Source organism: Felis catus, chromosome C2 (assembly GCF_018350175.1).
Source record: "Felis catus isolate Fca126 chromosome C2, F.catus_Fca126_mat1.0, whole genome shotgun sequence".
Taxonomy (NCBI): Eukaryota; Metazoa; Chordata; class Mammalia; order Carnivora; family Felidae; genus Felis; species Felis catus.
In genome coordinates this window covers 106,204,060-106,229,573 of record NC_058376.1, presented here as the reverse complement: position 1 = coordinate 106,229,573, position 25,514 = coordinate 106,204,060, and the positions used below count along the sequence as shown (strand labels likewise).

The 25,514-nt window shown below is 35.2% G+C and overlaps 1 protein-coding gene across 1 annotated transcript in view; it reads left to right on the top strand.

Annotated features, from left to right (window-relative positions):
* RSRC1 (arginine and serine rich coiled-coil 1) overlaps positions 1–25,514 on the top strand; it is a 417,872-nt gene that overhangs the window by 343,618 nt on the left and 48,740 nt on the right. The window lies entirely within an intron of this gene.

Sequence of the window (25,514 nt, the reverse complement as noted above, 5' to 3'; positions counted from 1 at the left end):
TAACAAATTTTTATTTCCCCTTTCGTTTACTATGACTTATTTGAGTGAATATTTTACATTTTTCCTTCACAGAGGCTTTAGATATATGGTTGTAAATACAGAGCTTAAAGCAAGATCCAGGCAAATCTTTCTTAGTGAGTTAAGTAGATGATCCACTTGGACTGCAGTCATGTCACTTTACTGGCTAATTAGCAGAGTAACTATTTCCTCTTTGAGCTTTCAAGAATTGAAACCTGATAATGTATTCCAAAATATTCGCTTTGAGTGCTGTTGTCTAAATCTGAAAATTGTAATTTTTATCCTGGTATATATCTTTTACTGTGACAACAAGGAAAAGAAAGTTGCACTCCTAATTTCCAATTGAGGCTGAGACCCAGTCAAACCTAAAATGTTGAAGTACGATAGTTTAGGGTGCTTAAAAACAATATTCCATTAGAGTCAGGGTCCCAAAGCAAAGAAACACCAACAACAGAAACTAGATTTAGATGGCAGAACCCTACAAATAAGTAGATTCGAACTAAATGTGGACTAATTTATACATACAAATGGATAGTGTTCTTACCTTATTTGACCCCTCTAAGTCCTGACTTCATGCTTTTGCCCTGATTTCATGGCATAGTGAGAAAACAGGTGAATTCCCATAGCAAGAATCCTCAGTAGAATTCTCTTCTTTTGACTTTCTGAAGTGCACATTTTGACATTGTTAACGGAAACAATCTATCTGCTTTCAGTGATGCTTATGGTCACCCATAGAACAAATAGATATAATACTAGATGGAAAGTAGCCTAAGCAAATTACAGTATTTTAGTACTGCTATGTTATGTGGTATTCTGATCAATGTAACTAATTAATAACATAATAGCCCTTATAAAACACTGTGGTACTGTAAATTACAAGTGTGGTACTTATTACTAACCATGTGAATATAAGTTGTAGTTATTAGTCTAATCCCATTAATTCAAATCTTAATTGGAGTCATCATCGGTTGAAAAAGGATGGCTCTGATGCGGTAACCACAGATACTGAAATTGTTAGGTGATTCATTATTATGAAAAATATATAATATTTTATAATGCTTTTTATATTATACTTTATAATGTAATGCTTGCCCCAGTAAAACAAACCTTTAAATACTTCAGAACCCCTCATTTACACAGTGACAATTGATTACAGTAGTCCCTTTCATTATTATCACTTCTAAACGTATTTTCAAAGATATTTTATTAAGGATTTCTTAAGTAACTTTAGATACTTTAACATTATATTGCAATTCTTTTAAAAATATTCTTTAGACATTCAGGAAGTCAAACTGACCTTGCACTTAGTCTGCGATATAAGTAACATTTTTCATTTCAGTACCTGAGAACTGTTTGAAAAGCACATCCCTCTAATTATAGCTATTTTAATTAGCATCCTAACAAGAGTATCAACTCTAGGATTGTAGCAGATTTAGTATCCACGAAGCACATAATAAATACTCAGTTTCTTAGTTATGGAATGAATGAACAAATGGCCAGTTTACCCTTCCTTCTTTGAAATCCATGCTTAAATAACTTATCTTGAGTTTGCAGTTGATTTTAAATAACCTCTTTGAAAGTGTCAACCAAACTTGTTATGTCTCCTTTCTTTTTTTTTTAATAGAGTTCTTTTTTTATTAAAGTTTATTTATTTATTTTGAGAGAGAGAACAGGGGAAGGGCAGAGAGAAAGGGAGAGGGAGAATCCCAAGCAGGCTCCACACTCCCAGCACAGAGTCCGATGCAAGGCTCCATCTCATGAACCATCAGATCATGACCTGAGGCGAAATCAAGAGTCTGACGTTTAACTGACTGAGCCATCAGGTGCCCTGTTCTGTGTCTTTTCTAAGACCTCATCCATTAGGCTATTTCTCTGAAGAATTACAGTAGTTCAAAAAGAAAGGAATTTCAAAATACTATCAGTATTTGCTAGTGGATTTATCAAGTCTTTACCTAAGCTCACTGAATTTTATAAGCACCCAAAAGTCATAGGAAAATTAGAACCACAAATGTTGGAGAAAACTTCTGTTGGTAACAGAGCCTATATGACACTGATTTCAAAAGATAAAAGGTGTGTTTCGTTCTTTGTTGTTGTTTGCTTCCAAAATTATTTTCTTATATGTTGTCTAGATACTTGAATGCTATCAAACTAACCCTTCCTGAAAATGATTAATGTATAAGCTGCATTTATTTTATTTCATGTAATTAGTCTAGCTACAGACTGAAACCTGAAGTATATCTGTATGTGTATGTGTATATATTTCTACCTCTGAAAAGAGTAATAATCCTGTATTTCCAATTTATAAGCCACTAGTAATTCATTCTATCACATCATCTGTATAGTTCATCTCTTAATTTCTCAGCATGCTGATATACAGCACAGGGTTGCAAGTATTGTTAAAATGTAGATAAATGTTATCTGCCCAGTTCCTTTTACCCATTTTCTGTTATCTCAAAAAAGCTATTGTATTAGTGTAGCAAGATCTTTGCCTTGCAAATACATTCTGACTATTATGCAGTCCTTTCCTTTGGGTATTTTTTATTTATGTTTGCAAATGTTGTAGTCTAGATAAAGTCAGGCTACTCACCAGCCCTGGTCCAGGGTAACTACTTTGCCTTCTACCCTTTAAACGGTGAGAGCCCAGAGAGCTCTTCATGGTCCTTGCACAGGTGTGTTGAGTTTCCACTTATCAGACATCACTAGTACATTGGTATGAATCCTCTTTCTTGAACCATTTACCCTCTAACTTTTCATTTGAGTTGAATTATATAAAGGTTACATTATTTAGCAAAACTCAACTGAATATTTAAGGTTTAGGTTTATAGTGTCCTTCTTTAAAAATAAGTGCTTTTTTTCCTAATTCTAGATTGTGTTTTAAGAAAAATGAATAGTATGAAATCTTTCAGTTCTGTTTTCTTCCGTATTCTTTCTTCGATATAATAAATGCTTGACTTTACCTCCTCTTTTTCTTTGTATGTGTTCTGAAAATGTTCTGACTGTATGTAATTAAAAGTCATTTCAGCTTTGTTCCTTTTGATTTTTTGGTATTATTGAATGCTTTAACAAAATTGCTCAGGTCTTCTGTATTTTATTTTTATATTTAATATAGTATTTATTTAAGGGATTTAATTATGTTCTAAATCCATCTATAAGCATAATAGCCTTCTGTTGTATTATGATTTCTAATACAAATTTATTTGTGCCATATTAGCAGCTTTTGAATTCTTTTTCCCCTTGTGTTTATTCAAAATAGCTCTACCCATCTGTTAGTTTTCTACTTCAAATATTTTTTTTTTCAAAAAAGTTGGGCAACCCAGTCTCAATTATTTATGGAAATGGTGGACAGTGATAATAATATGAACACAATATGAGGTAGTCAAGTGAAGATTTAGAGCAATCCTCAAGTCTTATTTAGTTGAAATTCATCAAACCTTTTGCCACATGTGATTGATAAGAAGTAAAATAGCCCTAATTTCATCTTTTTTGTTGCAGTCAGTCCTTTAGCAAAGCTGGGGATAAAAAAATGCAAGTAAGTGAAAGGAAGAAGGAATGCCAGGCAATGTTCTAAATACTTTCCATATTTTAACTTTCTTAATCATCATGAACTCTGTGAGGTTTGTGCTGTTACTATCCCTGTACTATAGGAAGGATAGGAAACGAAGGCTTCATCATTTGCTCTATGGCTCGTAAATGGTAAAGCCAGTACACAGACCCAGGCAGTATGATTCCAGTGCACATTCCCCTTCTTTAAACATAAATCACAGCCCTTATAATCAAATATAATACTATTTAATTCCTTCTTCCTCTATCCTTTGCCCTCCTCTCTCAATCTCACCCTTAAGCACTTCCTTACTGTATTTCTTTGTGTCCTCAGATAGATCTGTACTCATATTAGGTTTCATCACAGAGGTTTCTGGGACATCCATCAGGTGAGATACTCTAGACAGAAGCACATTTTGTGGAGGTGTCCATGTCCTTTTCCTAATAATCTTGATGCTTTCCTCCCTAGTGAATGACTGGTCTATGTAACACACGCACTTGTCAACAAGTTCACAGCCGCCTTCAAAGTCTGGACCAGAGACAGACCTAGGCATCTAATTTCTCAGGTCCCTTTCTCAGAGGTACTGGCTGTCCCAGTGCTTTTAGGTCCCTAGCATAAAGCACCCTTAACACCAAGTCTTACCACACTCAGGGAGAGAAGTGTTTACAATCCCTTCTTTCTTTCCACTGTGGTTCCTTGCCTAAGACCAGAGAAGAGGAGTGTTGGGAACTCTGAGGGATCCCTTATCCCTTCTAGAGATCCTTTATAAGAATGTCAGAGTGAAGTTAGGAGGGTAAAATGCAGGTGCAGAAGTATCACTTAGGAGTCATTGTTTATTAGGTCCACATGTTGATGTAAATAGGTTAGATGGAAATAGGGATTGTCCTTTCTAGCCTTCATCCTAATTGGCTACCTGCTATAATATGCAGTATTATTTCCTTCTTAGATTTAAACATTTGAAACCCCCTCCCCTTATCTTACTTTATTAGATAGTTCCATTCCAAGATTTAAAATCTCCTCTTTAAGGAAATTTGTATTCCCATGTATCAGATTTAACATTTCTACATCTTTCATAATGTAGTGCTTTGTAAAAATATCTGTATAGTCTTTTAATACATTAGCTCTAATGTTAGAAAGCTGTTTTCTTTAAAAAGAAAATGAATCTGAATGCATTGCTTTATTCCATATTTTCTCCTCAAGTTCTTTATTTAGTCAAAATCACTCAAGAACAAATACCCAGTTATTTAGCCTCGCCATCTGTCCTATTTCCCTCAGCAGTGATTTCTCCTTTATAGTCCTCTTGATTCTGTGTCTACAAGATCTTGATTTTAAACATTTTTAACCTTTCTTTTGTATAATCTGTCATATTACATAACATCAGCTATTTATTCCTCAGTTTTGATGCTTCCAGTAAATGTGTGCTAATTCATTTTTAACTAACTTTTTAACAAAGGAAACGATTCCTCCTTATTTTTCTAATAGCTCACTAATAATGTTTTTGCTTCATATGCATTCAGCTGTGCTCTGTATGGACTTAGAGGCCAGTTTAGATCACATTTTACTTATTTTCAGTAAGGTGTTCATGTACATGGAATGCAAATACTCTGATCTCTACTTAACCATTGTTAGGCCTCCAGTGACAACCATCATGTATTTCCTCACTAATTTAAATATTTTCTTTGCTCTACACACACAAATTTCAAGACCAGCTAAAGGCTATAGCTTTCTTTTCAATCAGATCTCTCCATTATAAATTAAACATTAGGAAGCTGACATACATTTTGAATGCCCACAGGTGTACAATCCTGTGAATAACCAAGGGAAGTCATTGCAATATAAGGAGTCAATGGTACCTAGTAGAAATAGCCCTAGCCTATTCTAGCTGAAGTAAGAGAATGAGATTCAGAGTGCCAGCTCTGCTATTTACTGGCTCTGTGACTGAATAAGTCCCTTAACTTCACTGTGAGTCTAAAGTGAGGAAGATTATAAAATCTACCTAGAATTATTATAAATAGGAATGGCTTGTAGTATTTAAAAATTACTGTAAACTACATAGTACTGTATAAATGTAAAATTTTATTCCTCAGAATTGTAACACAAAAAGTATAATTAATGCTCACCCTATTATCCTTCATTCTTTTTGTAACTTTTATCAGTTCAATACATTAACTGACCATCCAGCACATGCTGGGTACTGTTCTAAGCCATATGAATAGACCAGTAAAAGAGGAAATCAAGGCCCCTGTACTGAAAGAACTTATATTCTAGAGGGTGAAGACAGAAAGTAAACATGAAAACAAATAATAAAATACAATTAAATTATATAGAGGTTAGGGTTTTCTCACCCTCTGTGTGACCATAAGAGGTCCCTTTAAGCCCAGTTTCCCCATCTGTTAGTAAATAAGGATGATAATAAGTCATCTACCATCTAAGAATATAGTTGTGATATAATAGATATGGAACTATTTTATAGACTTTACAAAATGTTGTTGCTATTTTATTGGTTTAAAAAATGCTTTAGCACTCAGTGATGAGGTAAAAAGGGAAATCACATATCAGTAGAAAAGGAAATCAGTTGAAAATATAAAGATCACATATCAAAACTTATGGGATGAAGATATTGTGGTGGGATTAGCTTATTTTAACTCACCTACCTCTGAGAACAGATAGAAAAGCTGGTCAAAATATTAAGATATATTTTTGAAGGCATCAGAGAGTTACTCAGGCAATGGAGAAGAATGGGTCTCAGTTCCAAGAAGAAATGGTGAGTTCAACATTTGGAGCCAGTTTTCCCCTAGAAATGATTCCAGTAGTATTATCTGTCTGCCAGTTCTTAAAAAAGTCACTGAAAGGTTAAGAATCTGGGCAGAGCTTTTGAGAGACTCATGGAGCTATTAGGATAAAACCTAGAATTTGGGACCAGTCAAGGAAAGGAAGATTCTGATAAAACCAGTAGGCATTAGGTTGGGATCTTAACAGATTACTCCCTAAAAGTGAGGGTGAACCAGAAATAGGCACCCCTAGGGACTGAAGCCCAGGTTTGAGTCATCTCAATTCCTGATTGAATTAAAATGATTTCAAGATTGCTAGTGCCTCTAGCCAATTACCAAAGCAGATATAAATCCTTTCTGGAAGGAGATAACATTATCCTAAGCCCCCAAATTATCTTTACAGCTCTTTCTATATGACATATGAGAAAATAAGACAAGATAAAGAAACATGAGAAACAAGAGGACAAGAGAAACAACAGTCAGCAGGAACAGATTCACAAAGGATCAAGATAATGAAGTTGTTAGATGCATATCTTAACATTACTCTGCTTAATTTGTTCATGAAAATAAAAGACAATACTCATCATTTCTGGTCGTAATTGGAAACTCTTAAAGAATTTAAAGAGTAAATTGAACTGAAAAGTACATTAACTGAAATGAAGAACTTAAGGCTTAAGTTCCAGCTCTGCAGAGCAGAAAAAAGAATTAGAGGGGCGCCTGGGTGGCGCAGTCAGTTAAGCGTCCGACTTCAGCCAGGTCACGATCTCGTGGTCCGTGAGTTCGAGCCCCGCGTCAGGCTCTGGGCTGATGGCTCAGAGCCTGGAGCCTGTTTCCGATTCTGTGTCTCCCTCTCTCTCTGCCCCTCCCCCGTTCATGCTCTGTCTCTCTCTGTCCCAAAAATAAATAAAAACGTTGAAAAAAAAATTAAAAAAAAAAAAGAATTAGAGAACTGAAAGATTAGAAGAAAACATCTTGAATGAAGCAGTGAAAAACAACAGGATGTAAAATACAGGTAAAAGACATAAGGAATAGGATGAAAAGATTCACAGTGACTATAGTTGCAGTCCCAGAAAAAGAAAGAGATTTAGGATAAGTAGTATGTGACAGGAAATGGCTGCGAAGTTTCCAAAACTATCAAAAGACTCCAAGCTACAAACTAATGAAATGCTACAAACTCCAAACCAGATACATACAGTAGAACCTCACCTAGGCACGTTACATTAAAAGTTATATAGCAGCACTATCAACAACAGCCAAAGTATGGAAAGAGCCCAAATATCCATCGATGGATGAAGGATGAATGGATAAAGAAGATGTGGTGTGTATACACACACACACACACACACACACACACACACACACACACACACACACAATGGAGTATTACTCGGCAATCAAAAAGAATGAAATCTTGCCATTTGCAACAACGTAGATGGAACTGGAGGGTATTATGCTAAGTGAAATTAGTCAGAGAAAGACAAAAATCATATAACTTCACTCATATGAGGACTTCAAGAGACAAAACAGATGAACATAAGGGAAGGGAAACAAAAATTATATAAAAACAGGGAGGGGGACAAAACAGAAGGGACTCATAAATATGGAGAACAAACTGAGGGTTACTGGAGGGGTTGTGGGAGGGGGGGATGGGCTAAATGGGTAAAGGGCACTAAGGAATCTACTTCTGGAATCATTGTTGCACTGTATGCTAACTAATTTGGATGTAAATTTAAAAACATAAAAAATTAAATTTAAAAAAAACACACAAAAAAAGTTATAAAAACCGGGGCTCCTGGATTGATCAGTCAGTTAAGTGTCCAACTCTTTGATTTTCGCTCAGGTCATGATCTCAGGGTCGTGGGAGCAAGCCTTGTGTCAGGCGTCCTGAGCATGGAGCCTGCTTAAGATTCTCTCTCTCCTCTCTCTGCCCCTCCCCTGCTCGCACACGTGCATGTGCTCACTCTCTCTGTCTCAAAAAAATACAAATAAATAAAGTAAAAATAAAGTTATAAAAATGAAAGACAAAAGCATCTTAAAACAGCTGAGAAAATAAATTATATTCAGAGTAGCAAATACTAGACCAGAGCTGATTTCTAAACAGAAACATTTAAGAAAGACCAATACCTGGTAGAATGACACCTCTCAAATTTTTGAAAGAAAAATCTGCCAACTTACACTTCTAAACCTAGGAAAATATCCTTCGAGAATGAAGGTGCAAAGTTGAATCACTAGGTTGTATACCTGAAGTTAATGTAACATTGTGTGTCAGCTATACTTTAAGAAAAACAACTCATTAACTAAATAGATATTTTTGTTTTTATAAAAAAAAAAGAGTGAAGGTGCAGTAAAGACATAGGCAAAAACTGAGTGAAATTGTCACTAGTAGACCCTTCACTAAAGGAAATATTAATGAAAAAAAATGAAAGCTAGCTGTCCTCCCACTTGCTAGAGATATAAACAATATAAACATTTTGTTAGATATTGTGGCTGTTTGACAGTAGAGACATGTGAAATAGTAAATGGTGTTAGGGGAATCTGGTATAAAGTAAGCAATACACATTATTCATAGGTATGAAAGGAAGCATATACTTCTATACCCTAAATATTTTGAATCACAGACTTTCTGGTAATAGAAAGATTTCCTTCTTTCTCGTGGCTGAATAACATTCCATTAATATTCCCGAACATTCCATTAATATTCCTGTGTGTGCGTGTGTGTGTGTGTGTGTGCGCACGCTCGCACGCCCATCTTTAGCTATTCATCTGCCGATGCGTATTTTGTTGTTTCCCATATCTTGGTTATTGGAAATAATGCTGCAGTGAACAAGGGGGTGCAGATATCTTTTTGAATTAGTTTAGTTATTTTTTTTTTCAGATAAATGCCCAGAAGTAGAATTGCTGGATTATATGGTAGTTCTATTTTTAAGTTTTTGAGCCACTTTTATATACTGTTTTCCATAGTGGTTGTACCAATTTACATTCTGACCAACAGTACACAAGGGTTCCCTTTTCTCTATAGCTTCATCAACATTTATTATCTCATCTTTTCGATGATAGCCATACTAACAGGTATGAAGTGAAAACTCATAGTGGTTTTGATATGCATTTCCCTAATAATCAGTGATGTTGAGCCTGTTGACCATTTGGATGTCTTCTTTGGAAAAAAATGTCTGTTGAGTTCCTCTGCCCATTTTTAAATCAGATTGTTTTTCTCTTATTGAGTTGTAAGAGTTCTTTATTTATATGTTTTAGGTATTAACCACTTATCCAGTATATGGTCTGCAAATATTTTCTCTCATTCTGTAGGTTGCCTTTTCATTTTGTTGATTATTTATTCTGGACAGAAACTTTTGAATTTGATACAGTCCACTAACTGATTTTAGCTTTTGTTTATACTTTGGATGTCCTATCCAAAATTATTGCCAAGACCATATATATATGTCATATATTTATGATTATTATATCTTCTTGATGAATTGACCTCTTTATATAATGGCCTTTTTTTGTTAATACTATTTTTGGCTTAAAGTCTGTTTTTTTTTCTGATATAAGTGTAGCTACTCCTGCTTTCTTTTGGTTTTCACTTGCATGGAGTATCATTTTCTGCCCCTTCACTTTGAGCCTGTATATGTCCTTGAATCTGAAGTGAGTCTCTTGTAGATACTATATAGTTGGATCTTTTCTTTTTTTTTTTTAATCTGTCCAGACACTCTGTGGTTTTTGATTGGTGAGTTCAGTACATTTGCATTTAGAGTAATTACAGATTTCCCCTGCTATCTGAAAGCAGAGCATTCCTATGAAATCTTTCATAAGCCAAAATGGTGTCAAGCAAATCAGTTACCTAATATATATGGGACATTTTTGGAGTATTCCCAGACCTCTTTTCTGATACTTTAGGACATCTTGCTAAGAGATACACAGAATCAATTGAGATAAAGCACAGATGCTCACAGACATAGCTCAAAGCTGTGGCTGCTTGATGCTTAAATGCTGAGTAGAGTTCCTGGGGCAGGATCTTGGCAGTGCCGTTCTTGCTGCTTGGGGTATGTGCTGCCTCTACAGTAGCTCACTGTAAAACAAACATAGAGTGCTATTTTTGCTTTCTGCCTTTTTTCGTAAAAGTGAAAATCCTCTTAGGATTTCTTATGGTTACTGAAAATAGGTACTAACATAGGTCTTTTGTAAAAGTGAAGTGGCATAATACAAACTTCAACTTTTGAAAAGGAAGAGATATCTAGATTGCTATGTAAGGACTTACTAATGCCATTGTATTAGTTGCTTTCTGGCTGTTTTATAGTTACATTGTTTCTTTTTCCTCTGTGATTTTCCATGGTGGTTTGCTCTGTTGCTCCTTTCTTTATCTTTTGTGAATCTACCGTAGCTTTTTGCTTTGTGGTTACCACGAGGCTTACATAAAACATCTTATAGATAAAATAGTCCATTTTAAGATGATAGCAACTTAACTTTGATCACATACAAAAGCTCAACCCTTTTAATATTCCCTTTTGTATTTTTTATGTCACCCTGTTACTTCCCTAATTTATATTTTTGATGTCCCAGTTTATCACTTTTCATATTGTGTATTTGTCAAAAAAATATAGTAGCTAGTTATTTTTAATGCTCTCTTCCTTTAATGTTTATACTGTAGTTAAGTGGTTGATACACTATCCTTTCTCAAAATTATAGTTTCCTAAATCTGTGTATTTACCTTTAACAGTGTGCTGTATACTTTCATATGTTTCATGCCACTAACATCTTTTTTTCAGCTTGAAGAAGTTTTTAGCATTTCTTTCAAGGCAAGGCTAATGGTGATGAACTCTCTCAGCTTTTGTTTGTCTAGGCAAGTCTTTATTTCTCCTTCATAGCTGAAGTACAACTTGATGTATAGAGTATTCTTGGCTGGCCATTTTTTTCTTTTAAGACTTTGAATACATCATTCTACTCTCTCCTAGCCTATAGGGTTTCTGCTGAGAAATCCACTGATAGCCTGATGGGTGTTCCTTTGTAGGTTACAATGTTTTCTTTTCTGGTTGCTTTTAGGATTCTCTCTTTCTTTGGTTTTTGACAGTTTCATTGCAATGTGTCTTTGAGATAATAGGCTGATCTATTAGCTTCATGAACATGAATGTCTAAGTCTCTCCCCAGGTTTGGGAAGTTCTCAGCTATTGTCTCTTTAAATAAACTTTCTGTCTCCAGCTCTTCTTCTTCTGAAATCCCACTCTTCTAATATTTGTATGTTTGATGAGGTCTGATTGATCATGTGGACTTTCTTCACTCTCTTTATTTTTACTTTTTTGTTCTTCTATTTAAGTTATTTCAAAGTTCCTAACCTCTCACTCCTTCTGTCTACCATTCTATTCTGATATAGATGCTCTCTATTGCATTTTCTTTTTCATGTCGTTCATTGATTTCCTCAACTCCAGAGTTTGTTTGGTTCTTTTTTGTGATTTCTGTCTCTTTCATAAATTTCTTATTTTCCTGTATTCATTGAATTGTCTTTCCGTTTTCTTGTAGCTTGTTGAATTCCTCAGAACAGCTATTTTGAATTGATCAGCTAGATCACAAAATTTCATGCCTTTGAATTCAGTTATTGGAGGATTATTGGTATCTTCTGGTGATAAGATGTTTCATTGGTTTTTCATGTCCCTTATAGTTTTGTGCTACTGCTTTTGCATTGAAGTAGTAGATACCTGCTGAAATCTTAACTATGTACCTTCAGGTGGAAAATACTGTTTCTTGGTCCTGATATATGTGGGATTTTCTCTTACCTTGCATGAATACACCAGCTCTACACTTCTTGCTGTCTCTTGTGGCCCCTTGATTTTCTTCTGTCCGGATTTCCTCCCATCCTTCCCCCTAGTCATAGAGTTCCTGCCTCAGTACTCTGGGTGCTGCTGAAATGAAACAAGTTTCTCCAGCAGCATCCCACACAGATGGAGAAGCTGAGCACTCACTCACTGTTCTCCTTTTCCCCCACATGAAAGTCCCCTGCCATCAGTTCAGCTCCATGCTGTGTCACCTTTGGGGACCCCACAATGGCAGAGTGATACCACAAAAAAATAAGTGATTTTATCCACCTATTCATTCTGACACTTATTATTCAACAAGTTCAACTTCTTCTTAAGGCCAGTTCTTGATCATGGTAGTGACATGCCATCTACACAAAAGATATTTGTCTATTTATGGAGCCAAGAAGACCTACATCCAGTAGATCTAAAAAGTGTGTTTTGTAGGTATTAGTATGAAAAAAAAGCCAAGAATTCTGATTTTATGATATTTACACTTCAAAATCAGTCTTTCGAAGCCCCACACCTACATCTTCTAATTTTAGAAGTAGTACTACAAGAGTGACTTTAAAGGACACTGTGCTGCAAAAGTGATTCCTATGGTGCATATATGATTTCTGTGTATGGAATCAGAAGCTGAAAATGAATCAGTTAATACCATGCAAAGTCTTACACTACACTTCACCATCTTCTCAGAGAAATGAAACAGTGTGACAAAGATCAATAGAACAGTTATAGCTAAAGCCTGCTTTTACACTATGTTTAAAAGATCTATGCTTATTTATCGAGGAGAAAACTGATGTTGAGTTGTATAAGCTGGCAACATTATCTACCTGTCAAGTTATCTTACATTTAATTTTTAACAGAAATAAGGAGATACATCTATTTGCTAAAGATCAAACACAGGCCAGTGTTCACATCAGGAAGACAAATTAGCAAGTACATGAATCAAGTTCTATTTATATATGATGATGATGGCTTAGCATGAGTAAAACATTCTGCCTTGATCATAGTATAAGTATCTGGAAATAGTAATTACCTGTTAACAGAAAACAGATGAAATTCAAATAATTTTTGCAGATCATAATCATTAACGTTAGTAAGGCTCAAGTCTTATTAATAACTTTAATGATGTCAGAATATGTTCACTATAGCAAATTACTATCTCTATAAAAGAAATGTGACCAAAATCCAATTAGAGTGTGTAAATGTTTATCTCCTACAGCACACCTTATATAATCTGCCTCTGGCCATAAGATGTATGCCTATTACATACTCAGAGATAAATATTTTAAGGATATTAAATTATGGATTATATGTTATTCAATACATACCATAAATAATGAAGTCAGACCTAATTTCTAAATACAATATTTTATCCCAAAAATATTTTATCCCAAAACATACTTTTAGGCTTACTGGCAGACTAACAAACTTTAATCTTGCTTGTAGAGGTTCAGAATGGACATCCAAGAAGAATTGTAATACTAAAAAGTTTTCAATGAGTCAGCCTTGTTTCTTTATGCTATTAGAAATATATTTATGTGGGGTGCCCGGGTGGGTCAGTCAGTTAAGCATTGGATTTCAGCTCAGGTCATGTTCTCACAGTTTGCAAGTTCAGGCCCCATGTTGGGCTCTGTGCTGACAGCTCAGAACCTAGAGCCTCCTTCGGATTCTGTGTCTCCCTGTCTCTGCCACTCCCCTGCTCATGCTCTGTCTCTATCTCTATCTCTCTCTCAAAAATAAATAAAACATTTAAAAAAAAGAAATATATTTATGTGACTATTTTTACCGTAATTGGCCAATCTTGAAAGTGTGTGTGTGTGTGTGTGTGTGTGTGTGTGTGTGTGTGTGTGTGTATATATATATATTTTATTTTGCTAGTATCATGTGGTATTCTTTATTTTATGTTATGAATTGATAGGGGAAATTAGAGGATTAATATAACAAATGATGAAAATATTTTCTAAATTACAGCTGTTTAAACTTAGTTGGTGTAAAATTAAGAAATAGAATGGAAAATGTTAAAATAGTTTATGTAGGGCCTGATTATTTGTGCAAATTTAGTTTGATTAGATAACTAACCATGGTTTTAGAATAGAAAAAGCTGAGTTTATCTAAAATTATAATCTCAATTCTGGACATTTACACCTTATTATAAACAATTACTAATCCAGGATGATCAGCAGGACTCAATTGAGCACATCTCTGATGTCAAGAAAAAAGAATTATTCCCTGTCAAACTGAATAATAGGCATTGCACAGAGCAAGTGGGATTGAGGTAGAACTAAAATTTAGATTGTACTTGAGGAGACCTGACGTTCAAGAAACTGATGTAATAATGATCGTAATTCTAGACTGGAAAACAAAGCAGAAGTTAAGGCAAAGGATATGGACAATGTCACACTAGAACCCAAGCTTAAAAGATATGAGGCCATGGGGTGCCTGGGTGGCTCATTCAGTTGGGTGACCGACTGACTTGGATCTTGTGGTTTGTGGGTTCGAGCCCCACATCGGGCTCTGCACTGGCAGCTCAGAACCTGGAGCCCATTTCAGATTCTGTGTCTCCCTTTCTCTCTGCCCCTCCCCCACTCACATTCTGTCTCTCTTTACTTCAAAAATAAACATTAAAAAAATTATTTTAATAAATTAAAAAAATAAAGATATGAGGCCATGGAACAAGACTGTACCTCTGAGGGAAACATATGAAATGCTCCTGCTAGCCTGAAGAGGCAGTGTATTACCAAGTCTTTTGCTTTGTGAGTCAAAAGACCCTTTGTGTACCTTTTGCTTAAAACAGAACTAGTCTCAGGGTGTTGCCAGTGAAGGCAGGTCGGCAGTGTGCTCCATATTTGGGTAACAGACTTTCCGATACTGAAGAGACTGCTAAGAGACATTGGGAATGATAGAAATTGTTGGAATGAGGGGCACCTGGGTGGCTCAGTTGGTTGAGCATCTGTCTTTAGCTCAGGATATGATCTTACAGTTCGTGGGTTCAAGCCCCACGTCGGGCTCTGTGCTGACAGCTCAGAGCCTGGAGCCTGCTTCAGTTTCTGTGTCTCCCTCTCTCCTGCCCCTCCCCTGCGCATGCTCTGTCTTTATCTCTCTCTCAAAAATAAATAAACATTGAAAAAACAAATTAAAAAGAAAAGAAAAGAAAATGTTGGAATGAGAGTAAAGGTCAGTCATATTGTTGAGTCCTGTCCAACTGTCACTGCTTGTGATTTGGACCAAGTCTTGCTGTAGTGCTGCTGACCAAGACAGAATAAAGCACCATAGTAATAATATGCTTATTAGTCTTCAGAGCCAAAACACACTAAACATTTTCAGGAAAATCCCACATTAGGGTTGTTGATGTGAAAAGACAAAATGCCTGTTTATGTAAACAAAGAATAAGAAATATACTCTGCAAACCACCATTAAGTAAGCATCAAAATACAGATCAGTGAAAAGAAAAATTTTGTGTGACAGTGACATTCTAGGTATCCCAACTAATTTTTATCATATTTAGTTTCTACCCACCATATTCATAGATGATTTTTTCAATCAAGCGGATTTTTAAATCCAGGTTGTTTTATAATTCCAGGGTGAAATTGCTTTATTAATTATCTTTTTGAGAACACTGAGGCAGAAATGCTACTGACCAGCATCTACTTTGAGGATTGAAAAGAACAAGTCTCTTTCTAAAAAATCTTGAAATAGCCTCTTGTTGGAAAAATATCTCCCCTCTGCATCCTTTCAACTTCTCTTTAGACCATCATGTGTCTAGCTTTTATATATATAAAAATATGTATGTAATATATATATATTATATATATTATATATGTATATACACACACACATACATTAAGAAATATATTATACTTTGCAACCCAGTGCATATTTGCGTATGTACTGATCTCAGAAATGAAGATGCACATTTAGAACAAACAGACTTTTGAAAAGAAAGAAAAGTTAAAAAAAGATGGTGTTTTCTTCCTAGCCAGGTTGTTTAAAGTAGAAATGACATTCCAATTTTATGATAACAACAGTGATAATGTAAGTCACACAGCTATTTTGTTGGTAGAGCCAGTATTTGAGTACAGTTCTAATGCCAGAGCCCACAATCTAATCACTATAGTATATGATCTACTGTGCTATCCTGTGATGGTACCTCTTTTGAAAGTGATTTTGTCCTCTCCATTGCTTCCCTTCACACTAGTTTACATTCATATATCTTTTTTAGAGATGGGAAGCATAAAGATAACAAGATTTAAATTGCCAGATTTTAATCTAAGTATTTATTTTTTTATTGGAGAATTGATACACTGCTTAGAATGTATTTTTAAAATTTGTTTCTCAAGACTTTGTATATTGCATTTTGTTTTGCCTAGAGGGATTCTTTTAAATATAATTACATTTTTTATAAAAATAATATGAACCTATTTTGTAGAAAATGTGAATAACGTATAAAAAGTGTAAAGAAGGAAGTAAATACACATAATCCTACCACCCAGAGAGAGAACTTCTGGTCACATTTTAGTGTATCCTCCTAATGTTTGTTTTACAATGTTGAGATAATACAGTATGTACAATGTTAGTTTAATTTACTAACTATGTATTATAAAAGATGAGGGAAGGCCAAATTCTCTAGGCCTCTACTTTTTTACAGAATAAAAATAAAATATAAACACACCTTACTCCGCCTCCCACTCCACAAATCCATCTCACTTTTTTTGATCTCCAGATACGTATAATTTTGTATTCTGCATTTTTCACTGGCTATATAATATACATAGTTATTTTTTTCCTGTTATTAAGAGCTTGGTTGTATAATATTCCAATTTAATAGGTACAGTATGACCTAATTTTTGCATTTCTGTGTTATTAAATGCTTAGACTAGTAGCAGCATATATTTTCAGAGATCTATGGTTCAGGCATAGGAAGCAATCCAGGTGTTAGAGCTTAGTGCTTTCCCCATACAAGTACTTCCTCTAGTACTACATATGTGGGAAGTTCTTCTACTTGTTCATAAAGAGGTTCCCTGTACAATTTTGTAGAATTTGTATTTCTAGTGCTATAAAGCAACCATGGTGAAAAAGGGGACAGTTTAGGCCAGAGAGGGAATAATAATAATAGTAATAGCTTTTTTATTTACATGGTGTTTTATGATTTTCAGTGAACTTTCACAAGTGTATATTATTTAACTCACCCTTCTCAATTCTGCAAGGTAGGAAGTATTAATTCCATTTTATTATTTTTTGTAATGTTTATTTATTTGGAGAGAGGGGTGCAGGGCGAGAGAGAGAGAGAATCCCAAGCAGTCTCCATGCTGTCAGCACAGAGTCCAATGAAGGGCTCGAACTCACAAACCATGAGATTATGGCCTGAGCCGAAATCAAGAGTCAGGTGCTTAACCGACTGAGCCACCCAGATACCCTTAATCTCATTTTATAATTGAAAAAATAATGTTTAGTTAACTCCAAAACAGAATTCTTTGTAATGGACAATAGTTGCTTCTGAACAAGGTTCAATAACTGACTCTCCTGTAGTGGAGGGTTCTTCAGTTTTTGTCTGTTGTTTTTGTTTGTTTAATTAATAGAACAGTGAAAATATTACCCTAAGGTTAGATCTATTCAGTGCTGATAAGTAATGTTTTTCAATATTTTAATAACCATCAAATTGCCCAGTCTTTTTTTTTAACTTTTATGAATGTTTAGACCTACCCTTTTATTTTTTTTAATTAAAAAAAATATATTTATTTTTGAGAGCGAGAGAGACAGAGCATGAGCAGGGGAGGGGCAGAGAGAGAGAGACACACAGAATCCAAAGCAGGCTCCAGGCTCTGAGCTGTCAGCACAGAGCCCGACGCAGGGCTTGAACTCACAGACCGCAAGATCATGACCTGAGCCAAAGTCAGACGCTTAACTGACTGAGCCACCCAGGCGCCCGGACCTACCCTTTAGATACAGATATATAAATCACACAGAAAATAGGCTATTTTCCTCAAAGTAGTACTAACTCATTAATATAAACACAAAACCCACTGTGGTCACAGGTTTTAACTGGTTCGTGTCTTTGTCAAGAAAACACTACATCTATAGCTTGAATGGCAATTTGTTTTCCAAATATAGACTTTATTTAGAATTTCTTCACTAGAATATGTATAATGTTCCTTGGTTTCCTTCACTTTTATTGATATGAACTGAAGTGTGGAAAAACTTTCTGATTTGCTGTTAGTTCTTCAAAGTCAATTTATATTCCCCAGGAGTGGTAAAGCATTCAAAGTAGGTCTCACATATAATCAATGGCTTGGGCACAGCAAGCATCAAAATTGATGTTGTTCATCTGAAGATAGAACTGCCTGAAAACCAGTTGGACTGAAAAAACAGACCAAAAAGAAAAAAAAAAGAATGTGTTTACATATACACATAATGCGGTTGTGGCAGTCAGTTCATTTAATCCTTAGTAAAAGAAAGCTCATCCAAGTAGTTATCCCCATTTTTATTTTTTCATATAAAGAGAAATTATTTAGTACTTTATTTTGTAGGATCAATGCAAATTCAAACTACAATGACATACCACTTTGCACCCACTAAGATGACTATTATAAATAAGACATAATAACAAGTATTGTTGATAACATAGAAAAACTGGAGAGAATGTAAAACATTGCTTGTGAAAATGCAAAATGGCACACTTTGGAAAACAGTTTGAACATTTTTTAAAAAGTTAAACATAGGGGCGCCTGGGTGGCGCAGTCGGTTAAGCGTCCGACTTCAGCCAGGTCACGATCTCGCGGTCCGTGAGTTCGAGCCCCACGTCAGGCTCTGGGCTGATGGCTCAGAGCCTGGAGCCTGTTGCCGATTCTGTGTCTCCCTCTCTCTCTGCCCCTCCCCCGTTCATGCTCTGTCTCTCTCTGTCCCAAAAATAAATAAACGTTGAAAAAAAAATTAAAAAAAAAAAGTTAAACATAAATTTACTATATGTCTCAGCACTTCCACTCATAGAGGTGGTTAACCCAGAAGGAATGTAAAGCATATATACAAAGAGTTGTACACAAATATTCATAGCAACTTTATTCACAATTGCCCGAAAGTAGAAGCAATTCAGATATCCATCAGATAGTAAATGGATAAACAAGATGTGGTATAGCCATCTAATGGAATACTATTCAGCAGTAAAAAGGAATGCAGTACTGATACATGTTACAACATGAATGAGACTGAAAAACATGCTAGGTTAAAGAAGCTAGACACAAAAGATTGTGTATTGTATGATTCCATTTGTATGAAACGCCTACATAGGCAGAACGTCCAGAAATCATGCTGGGGGTAGGAACAGGGAATATTTGCTAACTTATCTCAGCATCAGTTGGCTTTCTTCCCTTTCAAACGAAAAAAGGATGGGGAGAAATCTTTCCTTCTTTAGGGCCCTCACCTGAGGTATTCTCTATACCTGGTAAGCTAGAAAGTTCTAATAACTTCCCTTTGCCTGGCCAATATATACCAATACTTTAAATGTTGTATCCTCAGAGCAACTATATCCTAACTTCACAGTTTAATCAGGGCTCCTTGTGATACTTTATTTTTTGCAAAGCATGCTGTCTTTTCAAAGTATTTATCACAATTGTTAGTCATCCATTTATTCAACAAGTATTTTTTGAACCACCTCCTGTATGCCAGGCACTGTTCTAGTCCTGGCCTCCAGGAGAAAATAAAACGTGGAGCACATCCTAGTGGGAAATGACAGAATAATGAACATTAGTAAATACAGAATATATGAAGAGGTGGTAAGTGATAGGGAGAACAGTAGAACACGGTGAAAGATAGGTTGGGGGAGGGATGTTGTTTTTTATATAGTATCTTCAAAAAAGGTCTATAATAAGATGACATTTGAGTAGAGTTTTGAATGAAGAATATGTACATCTTTCAAAGTTATTATTTTCTTGATTTCCTCTTTTTCTTGATAAATCTCATTTTTATAAATCTGTATTCTTAAAATTTGTATTGATTGATATTACATCTGTTTGATAATTCTTCAAAATAAGAGATAAAGTAAATGTAAATAGTATAATTATAAGCTCTTGCCAACTAACGAATGTGAATTTGTATTACATAGCATTTTATCACTGCACTTTGTCAAGTTAAAATATATTAGCATTTTCTCCAGAATGTCAGTCATTTTACATTATTACCCAATTCTGTCCACATCTATGAATATTTTTAAAAAGCAACAATAATTTATTTTTTAAATTTTTTTTTTAATGTTTATAATTTTGAGAGAGACAGAGTACCAATGGGGAGAGAGAGGGAGACACAGAATCTGAAGCAGGCCCTAGGGTCCAAGCTGTCAGCACAGAGCCCAATGAGGAGCTTGAACCCACAAACTGTCAGATCATGACCTCAACTGAAGTCGGACACTTAACCGACTGAGCTACACCCACACGCCCTAACAGTAGTAATTTCTTTTGTAGAGATGGCAAGAGAGTAAGAGCCTAATTTATTAAAACTAAAAAAACTAAACTTTCAGATATAATGAAATTGAGACTGTCTTAAACATCGTACAAAAGCACAATTCTGGGTCAAAACCTGGGTAAATTTCTGAAATAGACAAAAAGAAAAGCGCTAGTTAATAGAAATTATTGTGAATCAGAAATCTGGTTTGTTTTTTCCTAGAAATTCCTTTCTTTTCAATTTTCATAATTGAAGTCCACAGTAATAGCTTATTCATCGGGTGTTTTCTGCAAGAAACATATGTAGGGAAAGGGGTTAAAAATGGAGAATGCTTTATTTTCATTATTTAATACATAGAAGGTTCCTGACTAAAGATAAAAAGGAAAAATTAAGTAGAAGAAACTTATTAACAAAAAGAAAACAAATTCATGGAGGTATCAGCCTCAGATGGCATTTTACCATTGTGGATATATTTTTGAATAGGTATCTTTGGAATCTACTAATTACAATAGATTTTATAAATCCATTGGATTAATGAGATCATTCTGGGCACAGCTGTCAGAATCTTTGAGAGCTTTTTAAATCATTTTTTAATATGAAATTTATTGTCAAATTGGTTTCCATATAACACCCAGTGCTCATCCCAACAGGTACCCTCCTCAATACCCATCACCCACCCTCCCATCCCTCCCACCCCCCATCAACTCTCAGTTTATTCTCAGTTTTTAAGAGTCTCTTATGGTTTGGCTCCCTCCCTCTCTAACTTTTTCCCCCCCTCCCCCTCCCCCATGGTCTTCTGTTAAGTTTCTCAGGATCCACATAAGAGTGAAAACATACGGTATCAGCAGGTGAGCATCCAACTCTTAATTTCAGCTCAGATTATTATCTCAGGGTTGTGAGATTGAGCCCTGTGTCAGGTTCCATGTTGGGCATGGAGCCTGCTTGAGATTCTCTCTCTCTCTCTCTCTCTCTCTCTCTCTCTCTCTCTCTCTCTCTCTCTCTCTCTCTCTCCATCCCTCCCCTGCTTGTGCATATGCACACACTGTCTCTCAAAAAAATATTAATAACTAATTAATTAAAATAAATAAATAAATACACTATATGCATTCCCAGGCCTCACCACAGGTCAGAAGAGTCAGGACAAGCCCAGTTGTTATTTAATGAACCAATACCAAACTATAGATTGGCTTTTTTGAACCATTGCTCTAAAATTATTCATTTTGTAGCTAATAATACGAGATGGCCTATTGTATTTTTTTACAAATGAAATTAGCCTTAATGCATCCAAATTATTGTCCCTTTCAAAGAAGGCAGTTTTCAAGACATACAATGGACTGAGCCTTGTGACCTTATAGCATCACCCGATTTTTTTTTGTCTTTGTCTTACTAAAAACAGTTTAACCGAGCTTGATACCCCACTTTGTTCACCAGATATGACTTTGGATATCTAACAATATTGGTGGAAGTATAATCCAGCATCCAAGGATTGAGTATTTGACATTTAGGTTATTCAAAAGATTGCTTGGTAGGCTATGAAAATCCAAATGTTAAAGCAATGTCTACATCATTTGAGTAAGTGATGTTTGAGGGAAAGCACTTATGTTTTCTGGATTGTTTTTTAAAATCAATCTCATTATTTTAAGCCTCATCTCCTCAACTGAGTTATAGCACCTTGAATGCAGAAACCATATGTTTCATACTTCTTTGTAATCTCAGTGCTTGTACACTACCTTACTCAGAATAGTCACTTCTAATATCTAACGATCATATTTTCCCACTAATGATGTCTCTACACTGAACTAATGAGCCTTTTACCTGTAATACTTTGTGATAAACAACACAGACTTGTTAGGGCAGTCATGTTTGTGATACTGCCAGTAACTGTAAAATGACTTATTTAACTGATCCATCACACCCTTAACATTGGCCTTATTACTAACAGATTTCTGAGCCAATGGGTATCAAATATAGTCTAAAAATTCTGATTACCCCTCATTTTCTCTTCATTTTAAAAATTATAGATCTTGTTTTCAAGCTTTCAATGTTTTTATTCAACAGAATGTTTTCCTTAGCAAAAGTCAAGGATAACTGTTTAACAGCTTCAAGTTCATCTTTCACATGTATTTGCTCAGTGTTCACCTCTAGAACCAGGCAGAATTCCCATAGTATGCAAAAACACAAGGGGAAGAAAGGATTAAAATCATACCAAGAGGAAATGAGATTTTTTTTTTTGCCCTAAGAGTTAAAGTTCTCCATCTGTTAGTAAATCTGGATGTAGTAAAATCTTGCTATAATTTAAAGAAATCGAAAGAAAGAAAGAAAGAAAGAAAGAAAGAAAGAAAGAAAGAAAGAAAGAAAGAAAGAAAGAAAGGTAAAGAAAGAAAGAGAAAAAGAAATCTGTGTTACTTTAGTCCTCCCTTGTCTGTGGTTTCATTTACTCATGGTCAACCATGGTCCAAAAGTAGATGAACCTCCTTCTGACCTAGCATACCCTAACATGACATCACAATGCCTACGTCATTCACCTCACTTTATTTCGTCATTGATCATCTTGCATTATCACAAGAAGAGGGGTGAGTACAGTATAACAAGACGCTTTGAAAGAGACAGGGAGAGGGTCCATTCACGTAACTTTTATTACAGTGTATTGTTATAATTGTTCTTTTTTATTATTAGTTGTTATTGCTAATTTCTTACTGTGCCTGATTTATAAATTAACTTTATCATATATATGTGCATGTAGGGAAAAACATAGTATATATAGGATTTGGCACTATCTATAGTTTCAGGCATCTACTGGAGACCTTAGAACACATCCCCTGCAGATAAGGGGTGGGGAACTACTGTTTTTAGAAGTTTTGTAACCAACTATTTTGGAAGAATAGAGGTAGATAATAAATTAATATAAATTATTCTGGGTTTCTTTTTTTATAAATTTTTAAAAATTTTTTAGTCTTTATTTTTGAGAGAGAGAGAGAGAGAGAGACAGTGTGTGAGCGGGGGAGGGGCAGAGAGAGAGGTAGACACAGAATTCGGAGAAGGCTCCAGGCTCTGAGCTGTCAGCACAGAGCCCGATGCAGGGCTTGAACTCACAAACCGTGAGATCATGACCTGAGCCGAAGCCAGACGCTCAATCGACTGAGCCAACCAGGCACCCCATGGATTTCTTTCAAAAAATAAAAAGCCCTAGAGTTGAGAGGTTAACCAATTATAAATTTCAAAAGTGTTTTATTCTTTCTCTAGATTTATACATTTAGCCTTTAATTAGCCTGGTCATTTAATTAATATAGAATTTAATAGATTTAAAGTCAAAAACATATTTTATACAACTTCTTTTTATATATTGAAATGTCTATGGAGATACTTAGAGAAAAAAAATGTATACATTGGACTTGAAAGTCCTAAATGAGAAAATTGGGTTTTCTAAATTTTTATATTACAGTCTCTTAGATAGAATTTAGGCAAATTATAAACATCATGGACTGCTTATCAGTAACTTACATTTGGGAGTAACTGCAGTGTACTAAAGCTAGATTGAATTTATGCATTTTACATGAATTTGTCTATGAACTATTTTACCTTGAAAGGTGACTATCAGAAAAATATAAATGCAAATATATTGGTTTTTTATTTTAGTTTTTTTTTTCTTTTTAGAAGAATACCACCTTAATTCTACTTCCACTGTAAAATAACAATTTTTATGCACTTTTCTAAACTCCCTCAGTTATATTTGTGGCTGATTACAGAGCCTTACCATTATGCCTTTAAACATAGTTTATTTAATTAATTATTTTGAAGTGCCTATACAGGGGTGTTGTAACCTACATAATCCAGAGCAAATCATCACACGTATATTTACATAGGAACTCTGTGAATCTCTGGAGAGACCAAAGACCCTTGAAACTGCTAATTTAAATCTAATTGAACAGAATTAAGGTTTTCAAACAAAATTTAGAAAGACAGCTCTGAGCTTTTAGAAATGGCCTGCAGAAACAAAAAACCACCTTGCTATTTGAAGAAGGTATTTGAACTTTATTCTTATAGGCTGGTTTGTGGACTGCCAGAAAGCAGCATCATTTATGTGGCCCTCTGACTCAGTCCCAGAGAAAGTTTTCACAATTCCCTTGATCATCATAGATTGCTTTTTGTTTAACATATATCTGAGTCATGCTGGGTATCAGATAAACCCTCTTATTGGTTCCCTCCCTAATTCACTCCCTAATCCCCATCAAGCTAGAATCAGTGATCCTCTTCTATGCATCCAGGTCACTCTGTACTGCTCTGTTCACATACCTAAATACTAAAGACAAACCATAATTTCATTAAAAACTTGCTCCTTGAATAAATGATTTTCATTATTTCATTATTATATAACTGAATTTAATGATTTTCTAGTTCAGTCCTCCTATCTCACACTTTGGGGAATTGAGTTATAAATGGTTATTTATACAAAACACACAAGAGAACAAACTAAGTCACATGATTGGAAAAGTTCTAGGAGTTTGGAATTTAGGTTGGTAACTGCACTGGAGTTTGTTTGTTTTTCTTAATTGTATCAACTGCATTAAAGTTGCCAGTCCCTGGGGCGCCTGGGTGGCGCAGTCGGTTGGGCGTCCGACTTCAGCCAGGTCACGATCTCGCGGTCCGTGAGTTCGAGCCCCGCGTCAGGCTCTGGGCTGATGGCTCAGAGCCTGGAGCCTGTTTCCGATTCTGTGTCTCCCTCTCTCTCTGCCCCTTCCCCATTCATACTCTGTCTCTCTCTGTCCCAAAAATAAATAAATGTTGAAAAAAAAAAAAAAAAGTTGCCAGTCCCTAAAAGAGTCAGAGTAAAGCAGTCCACAGAACTTCTTTGTCACAAACTAAAGATAAGAATCAAGTAAAAGTAATTTAAAAACTAATTGAGATTATTTTAAATGTGTATCTATACAAACAAATATTGGAAGCTTCTTGAAAGTATCAGTG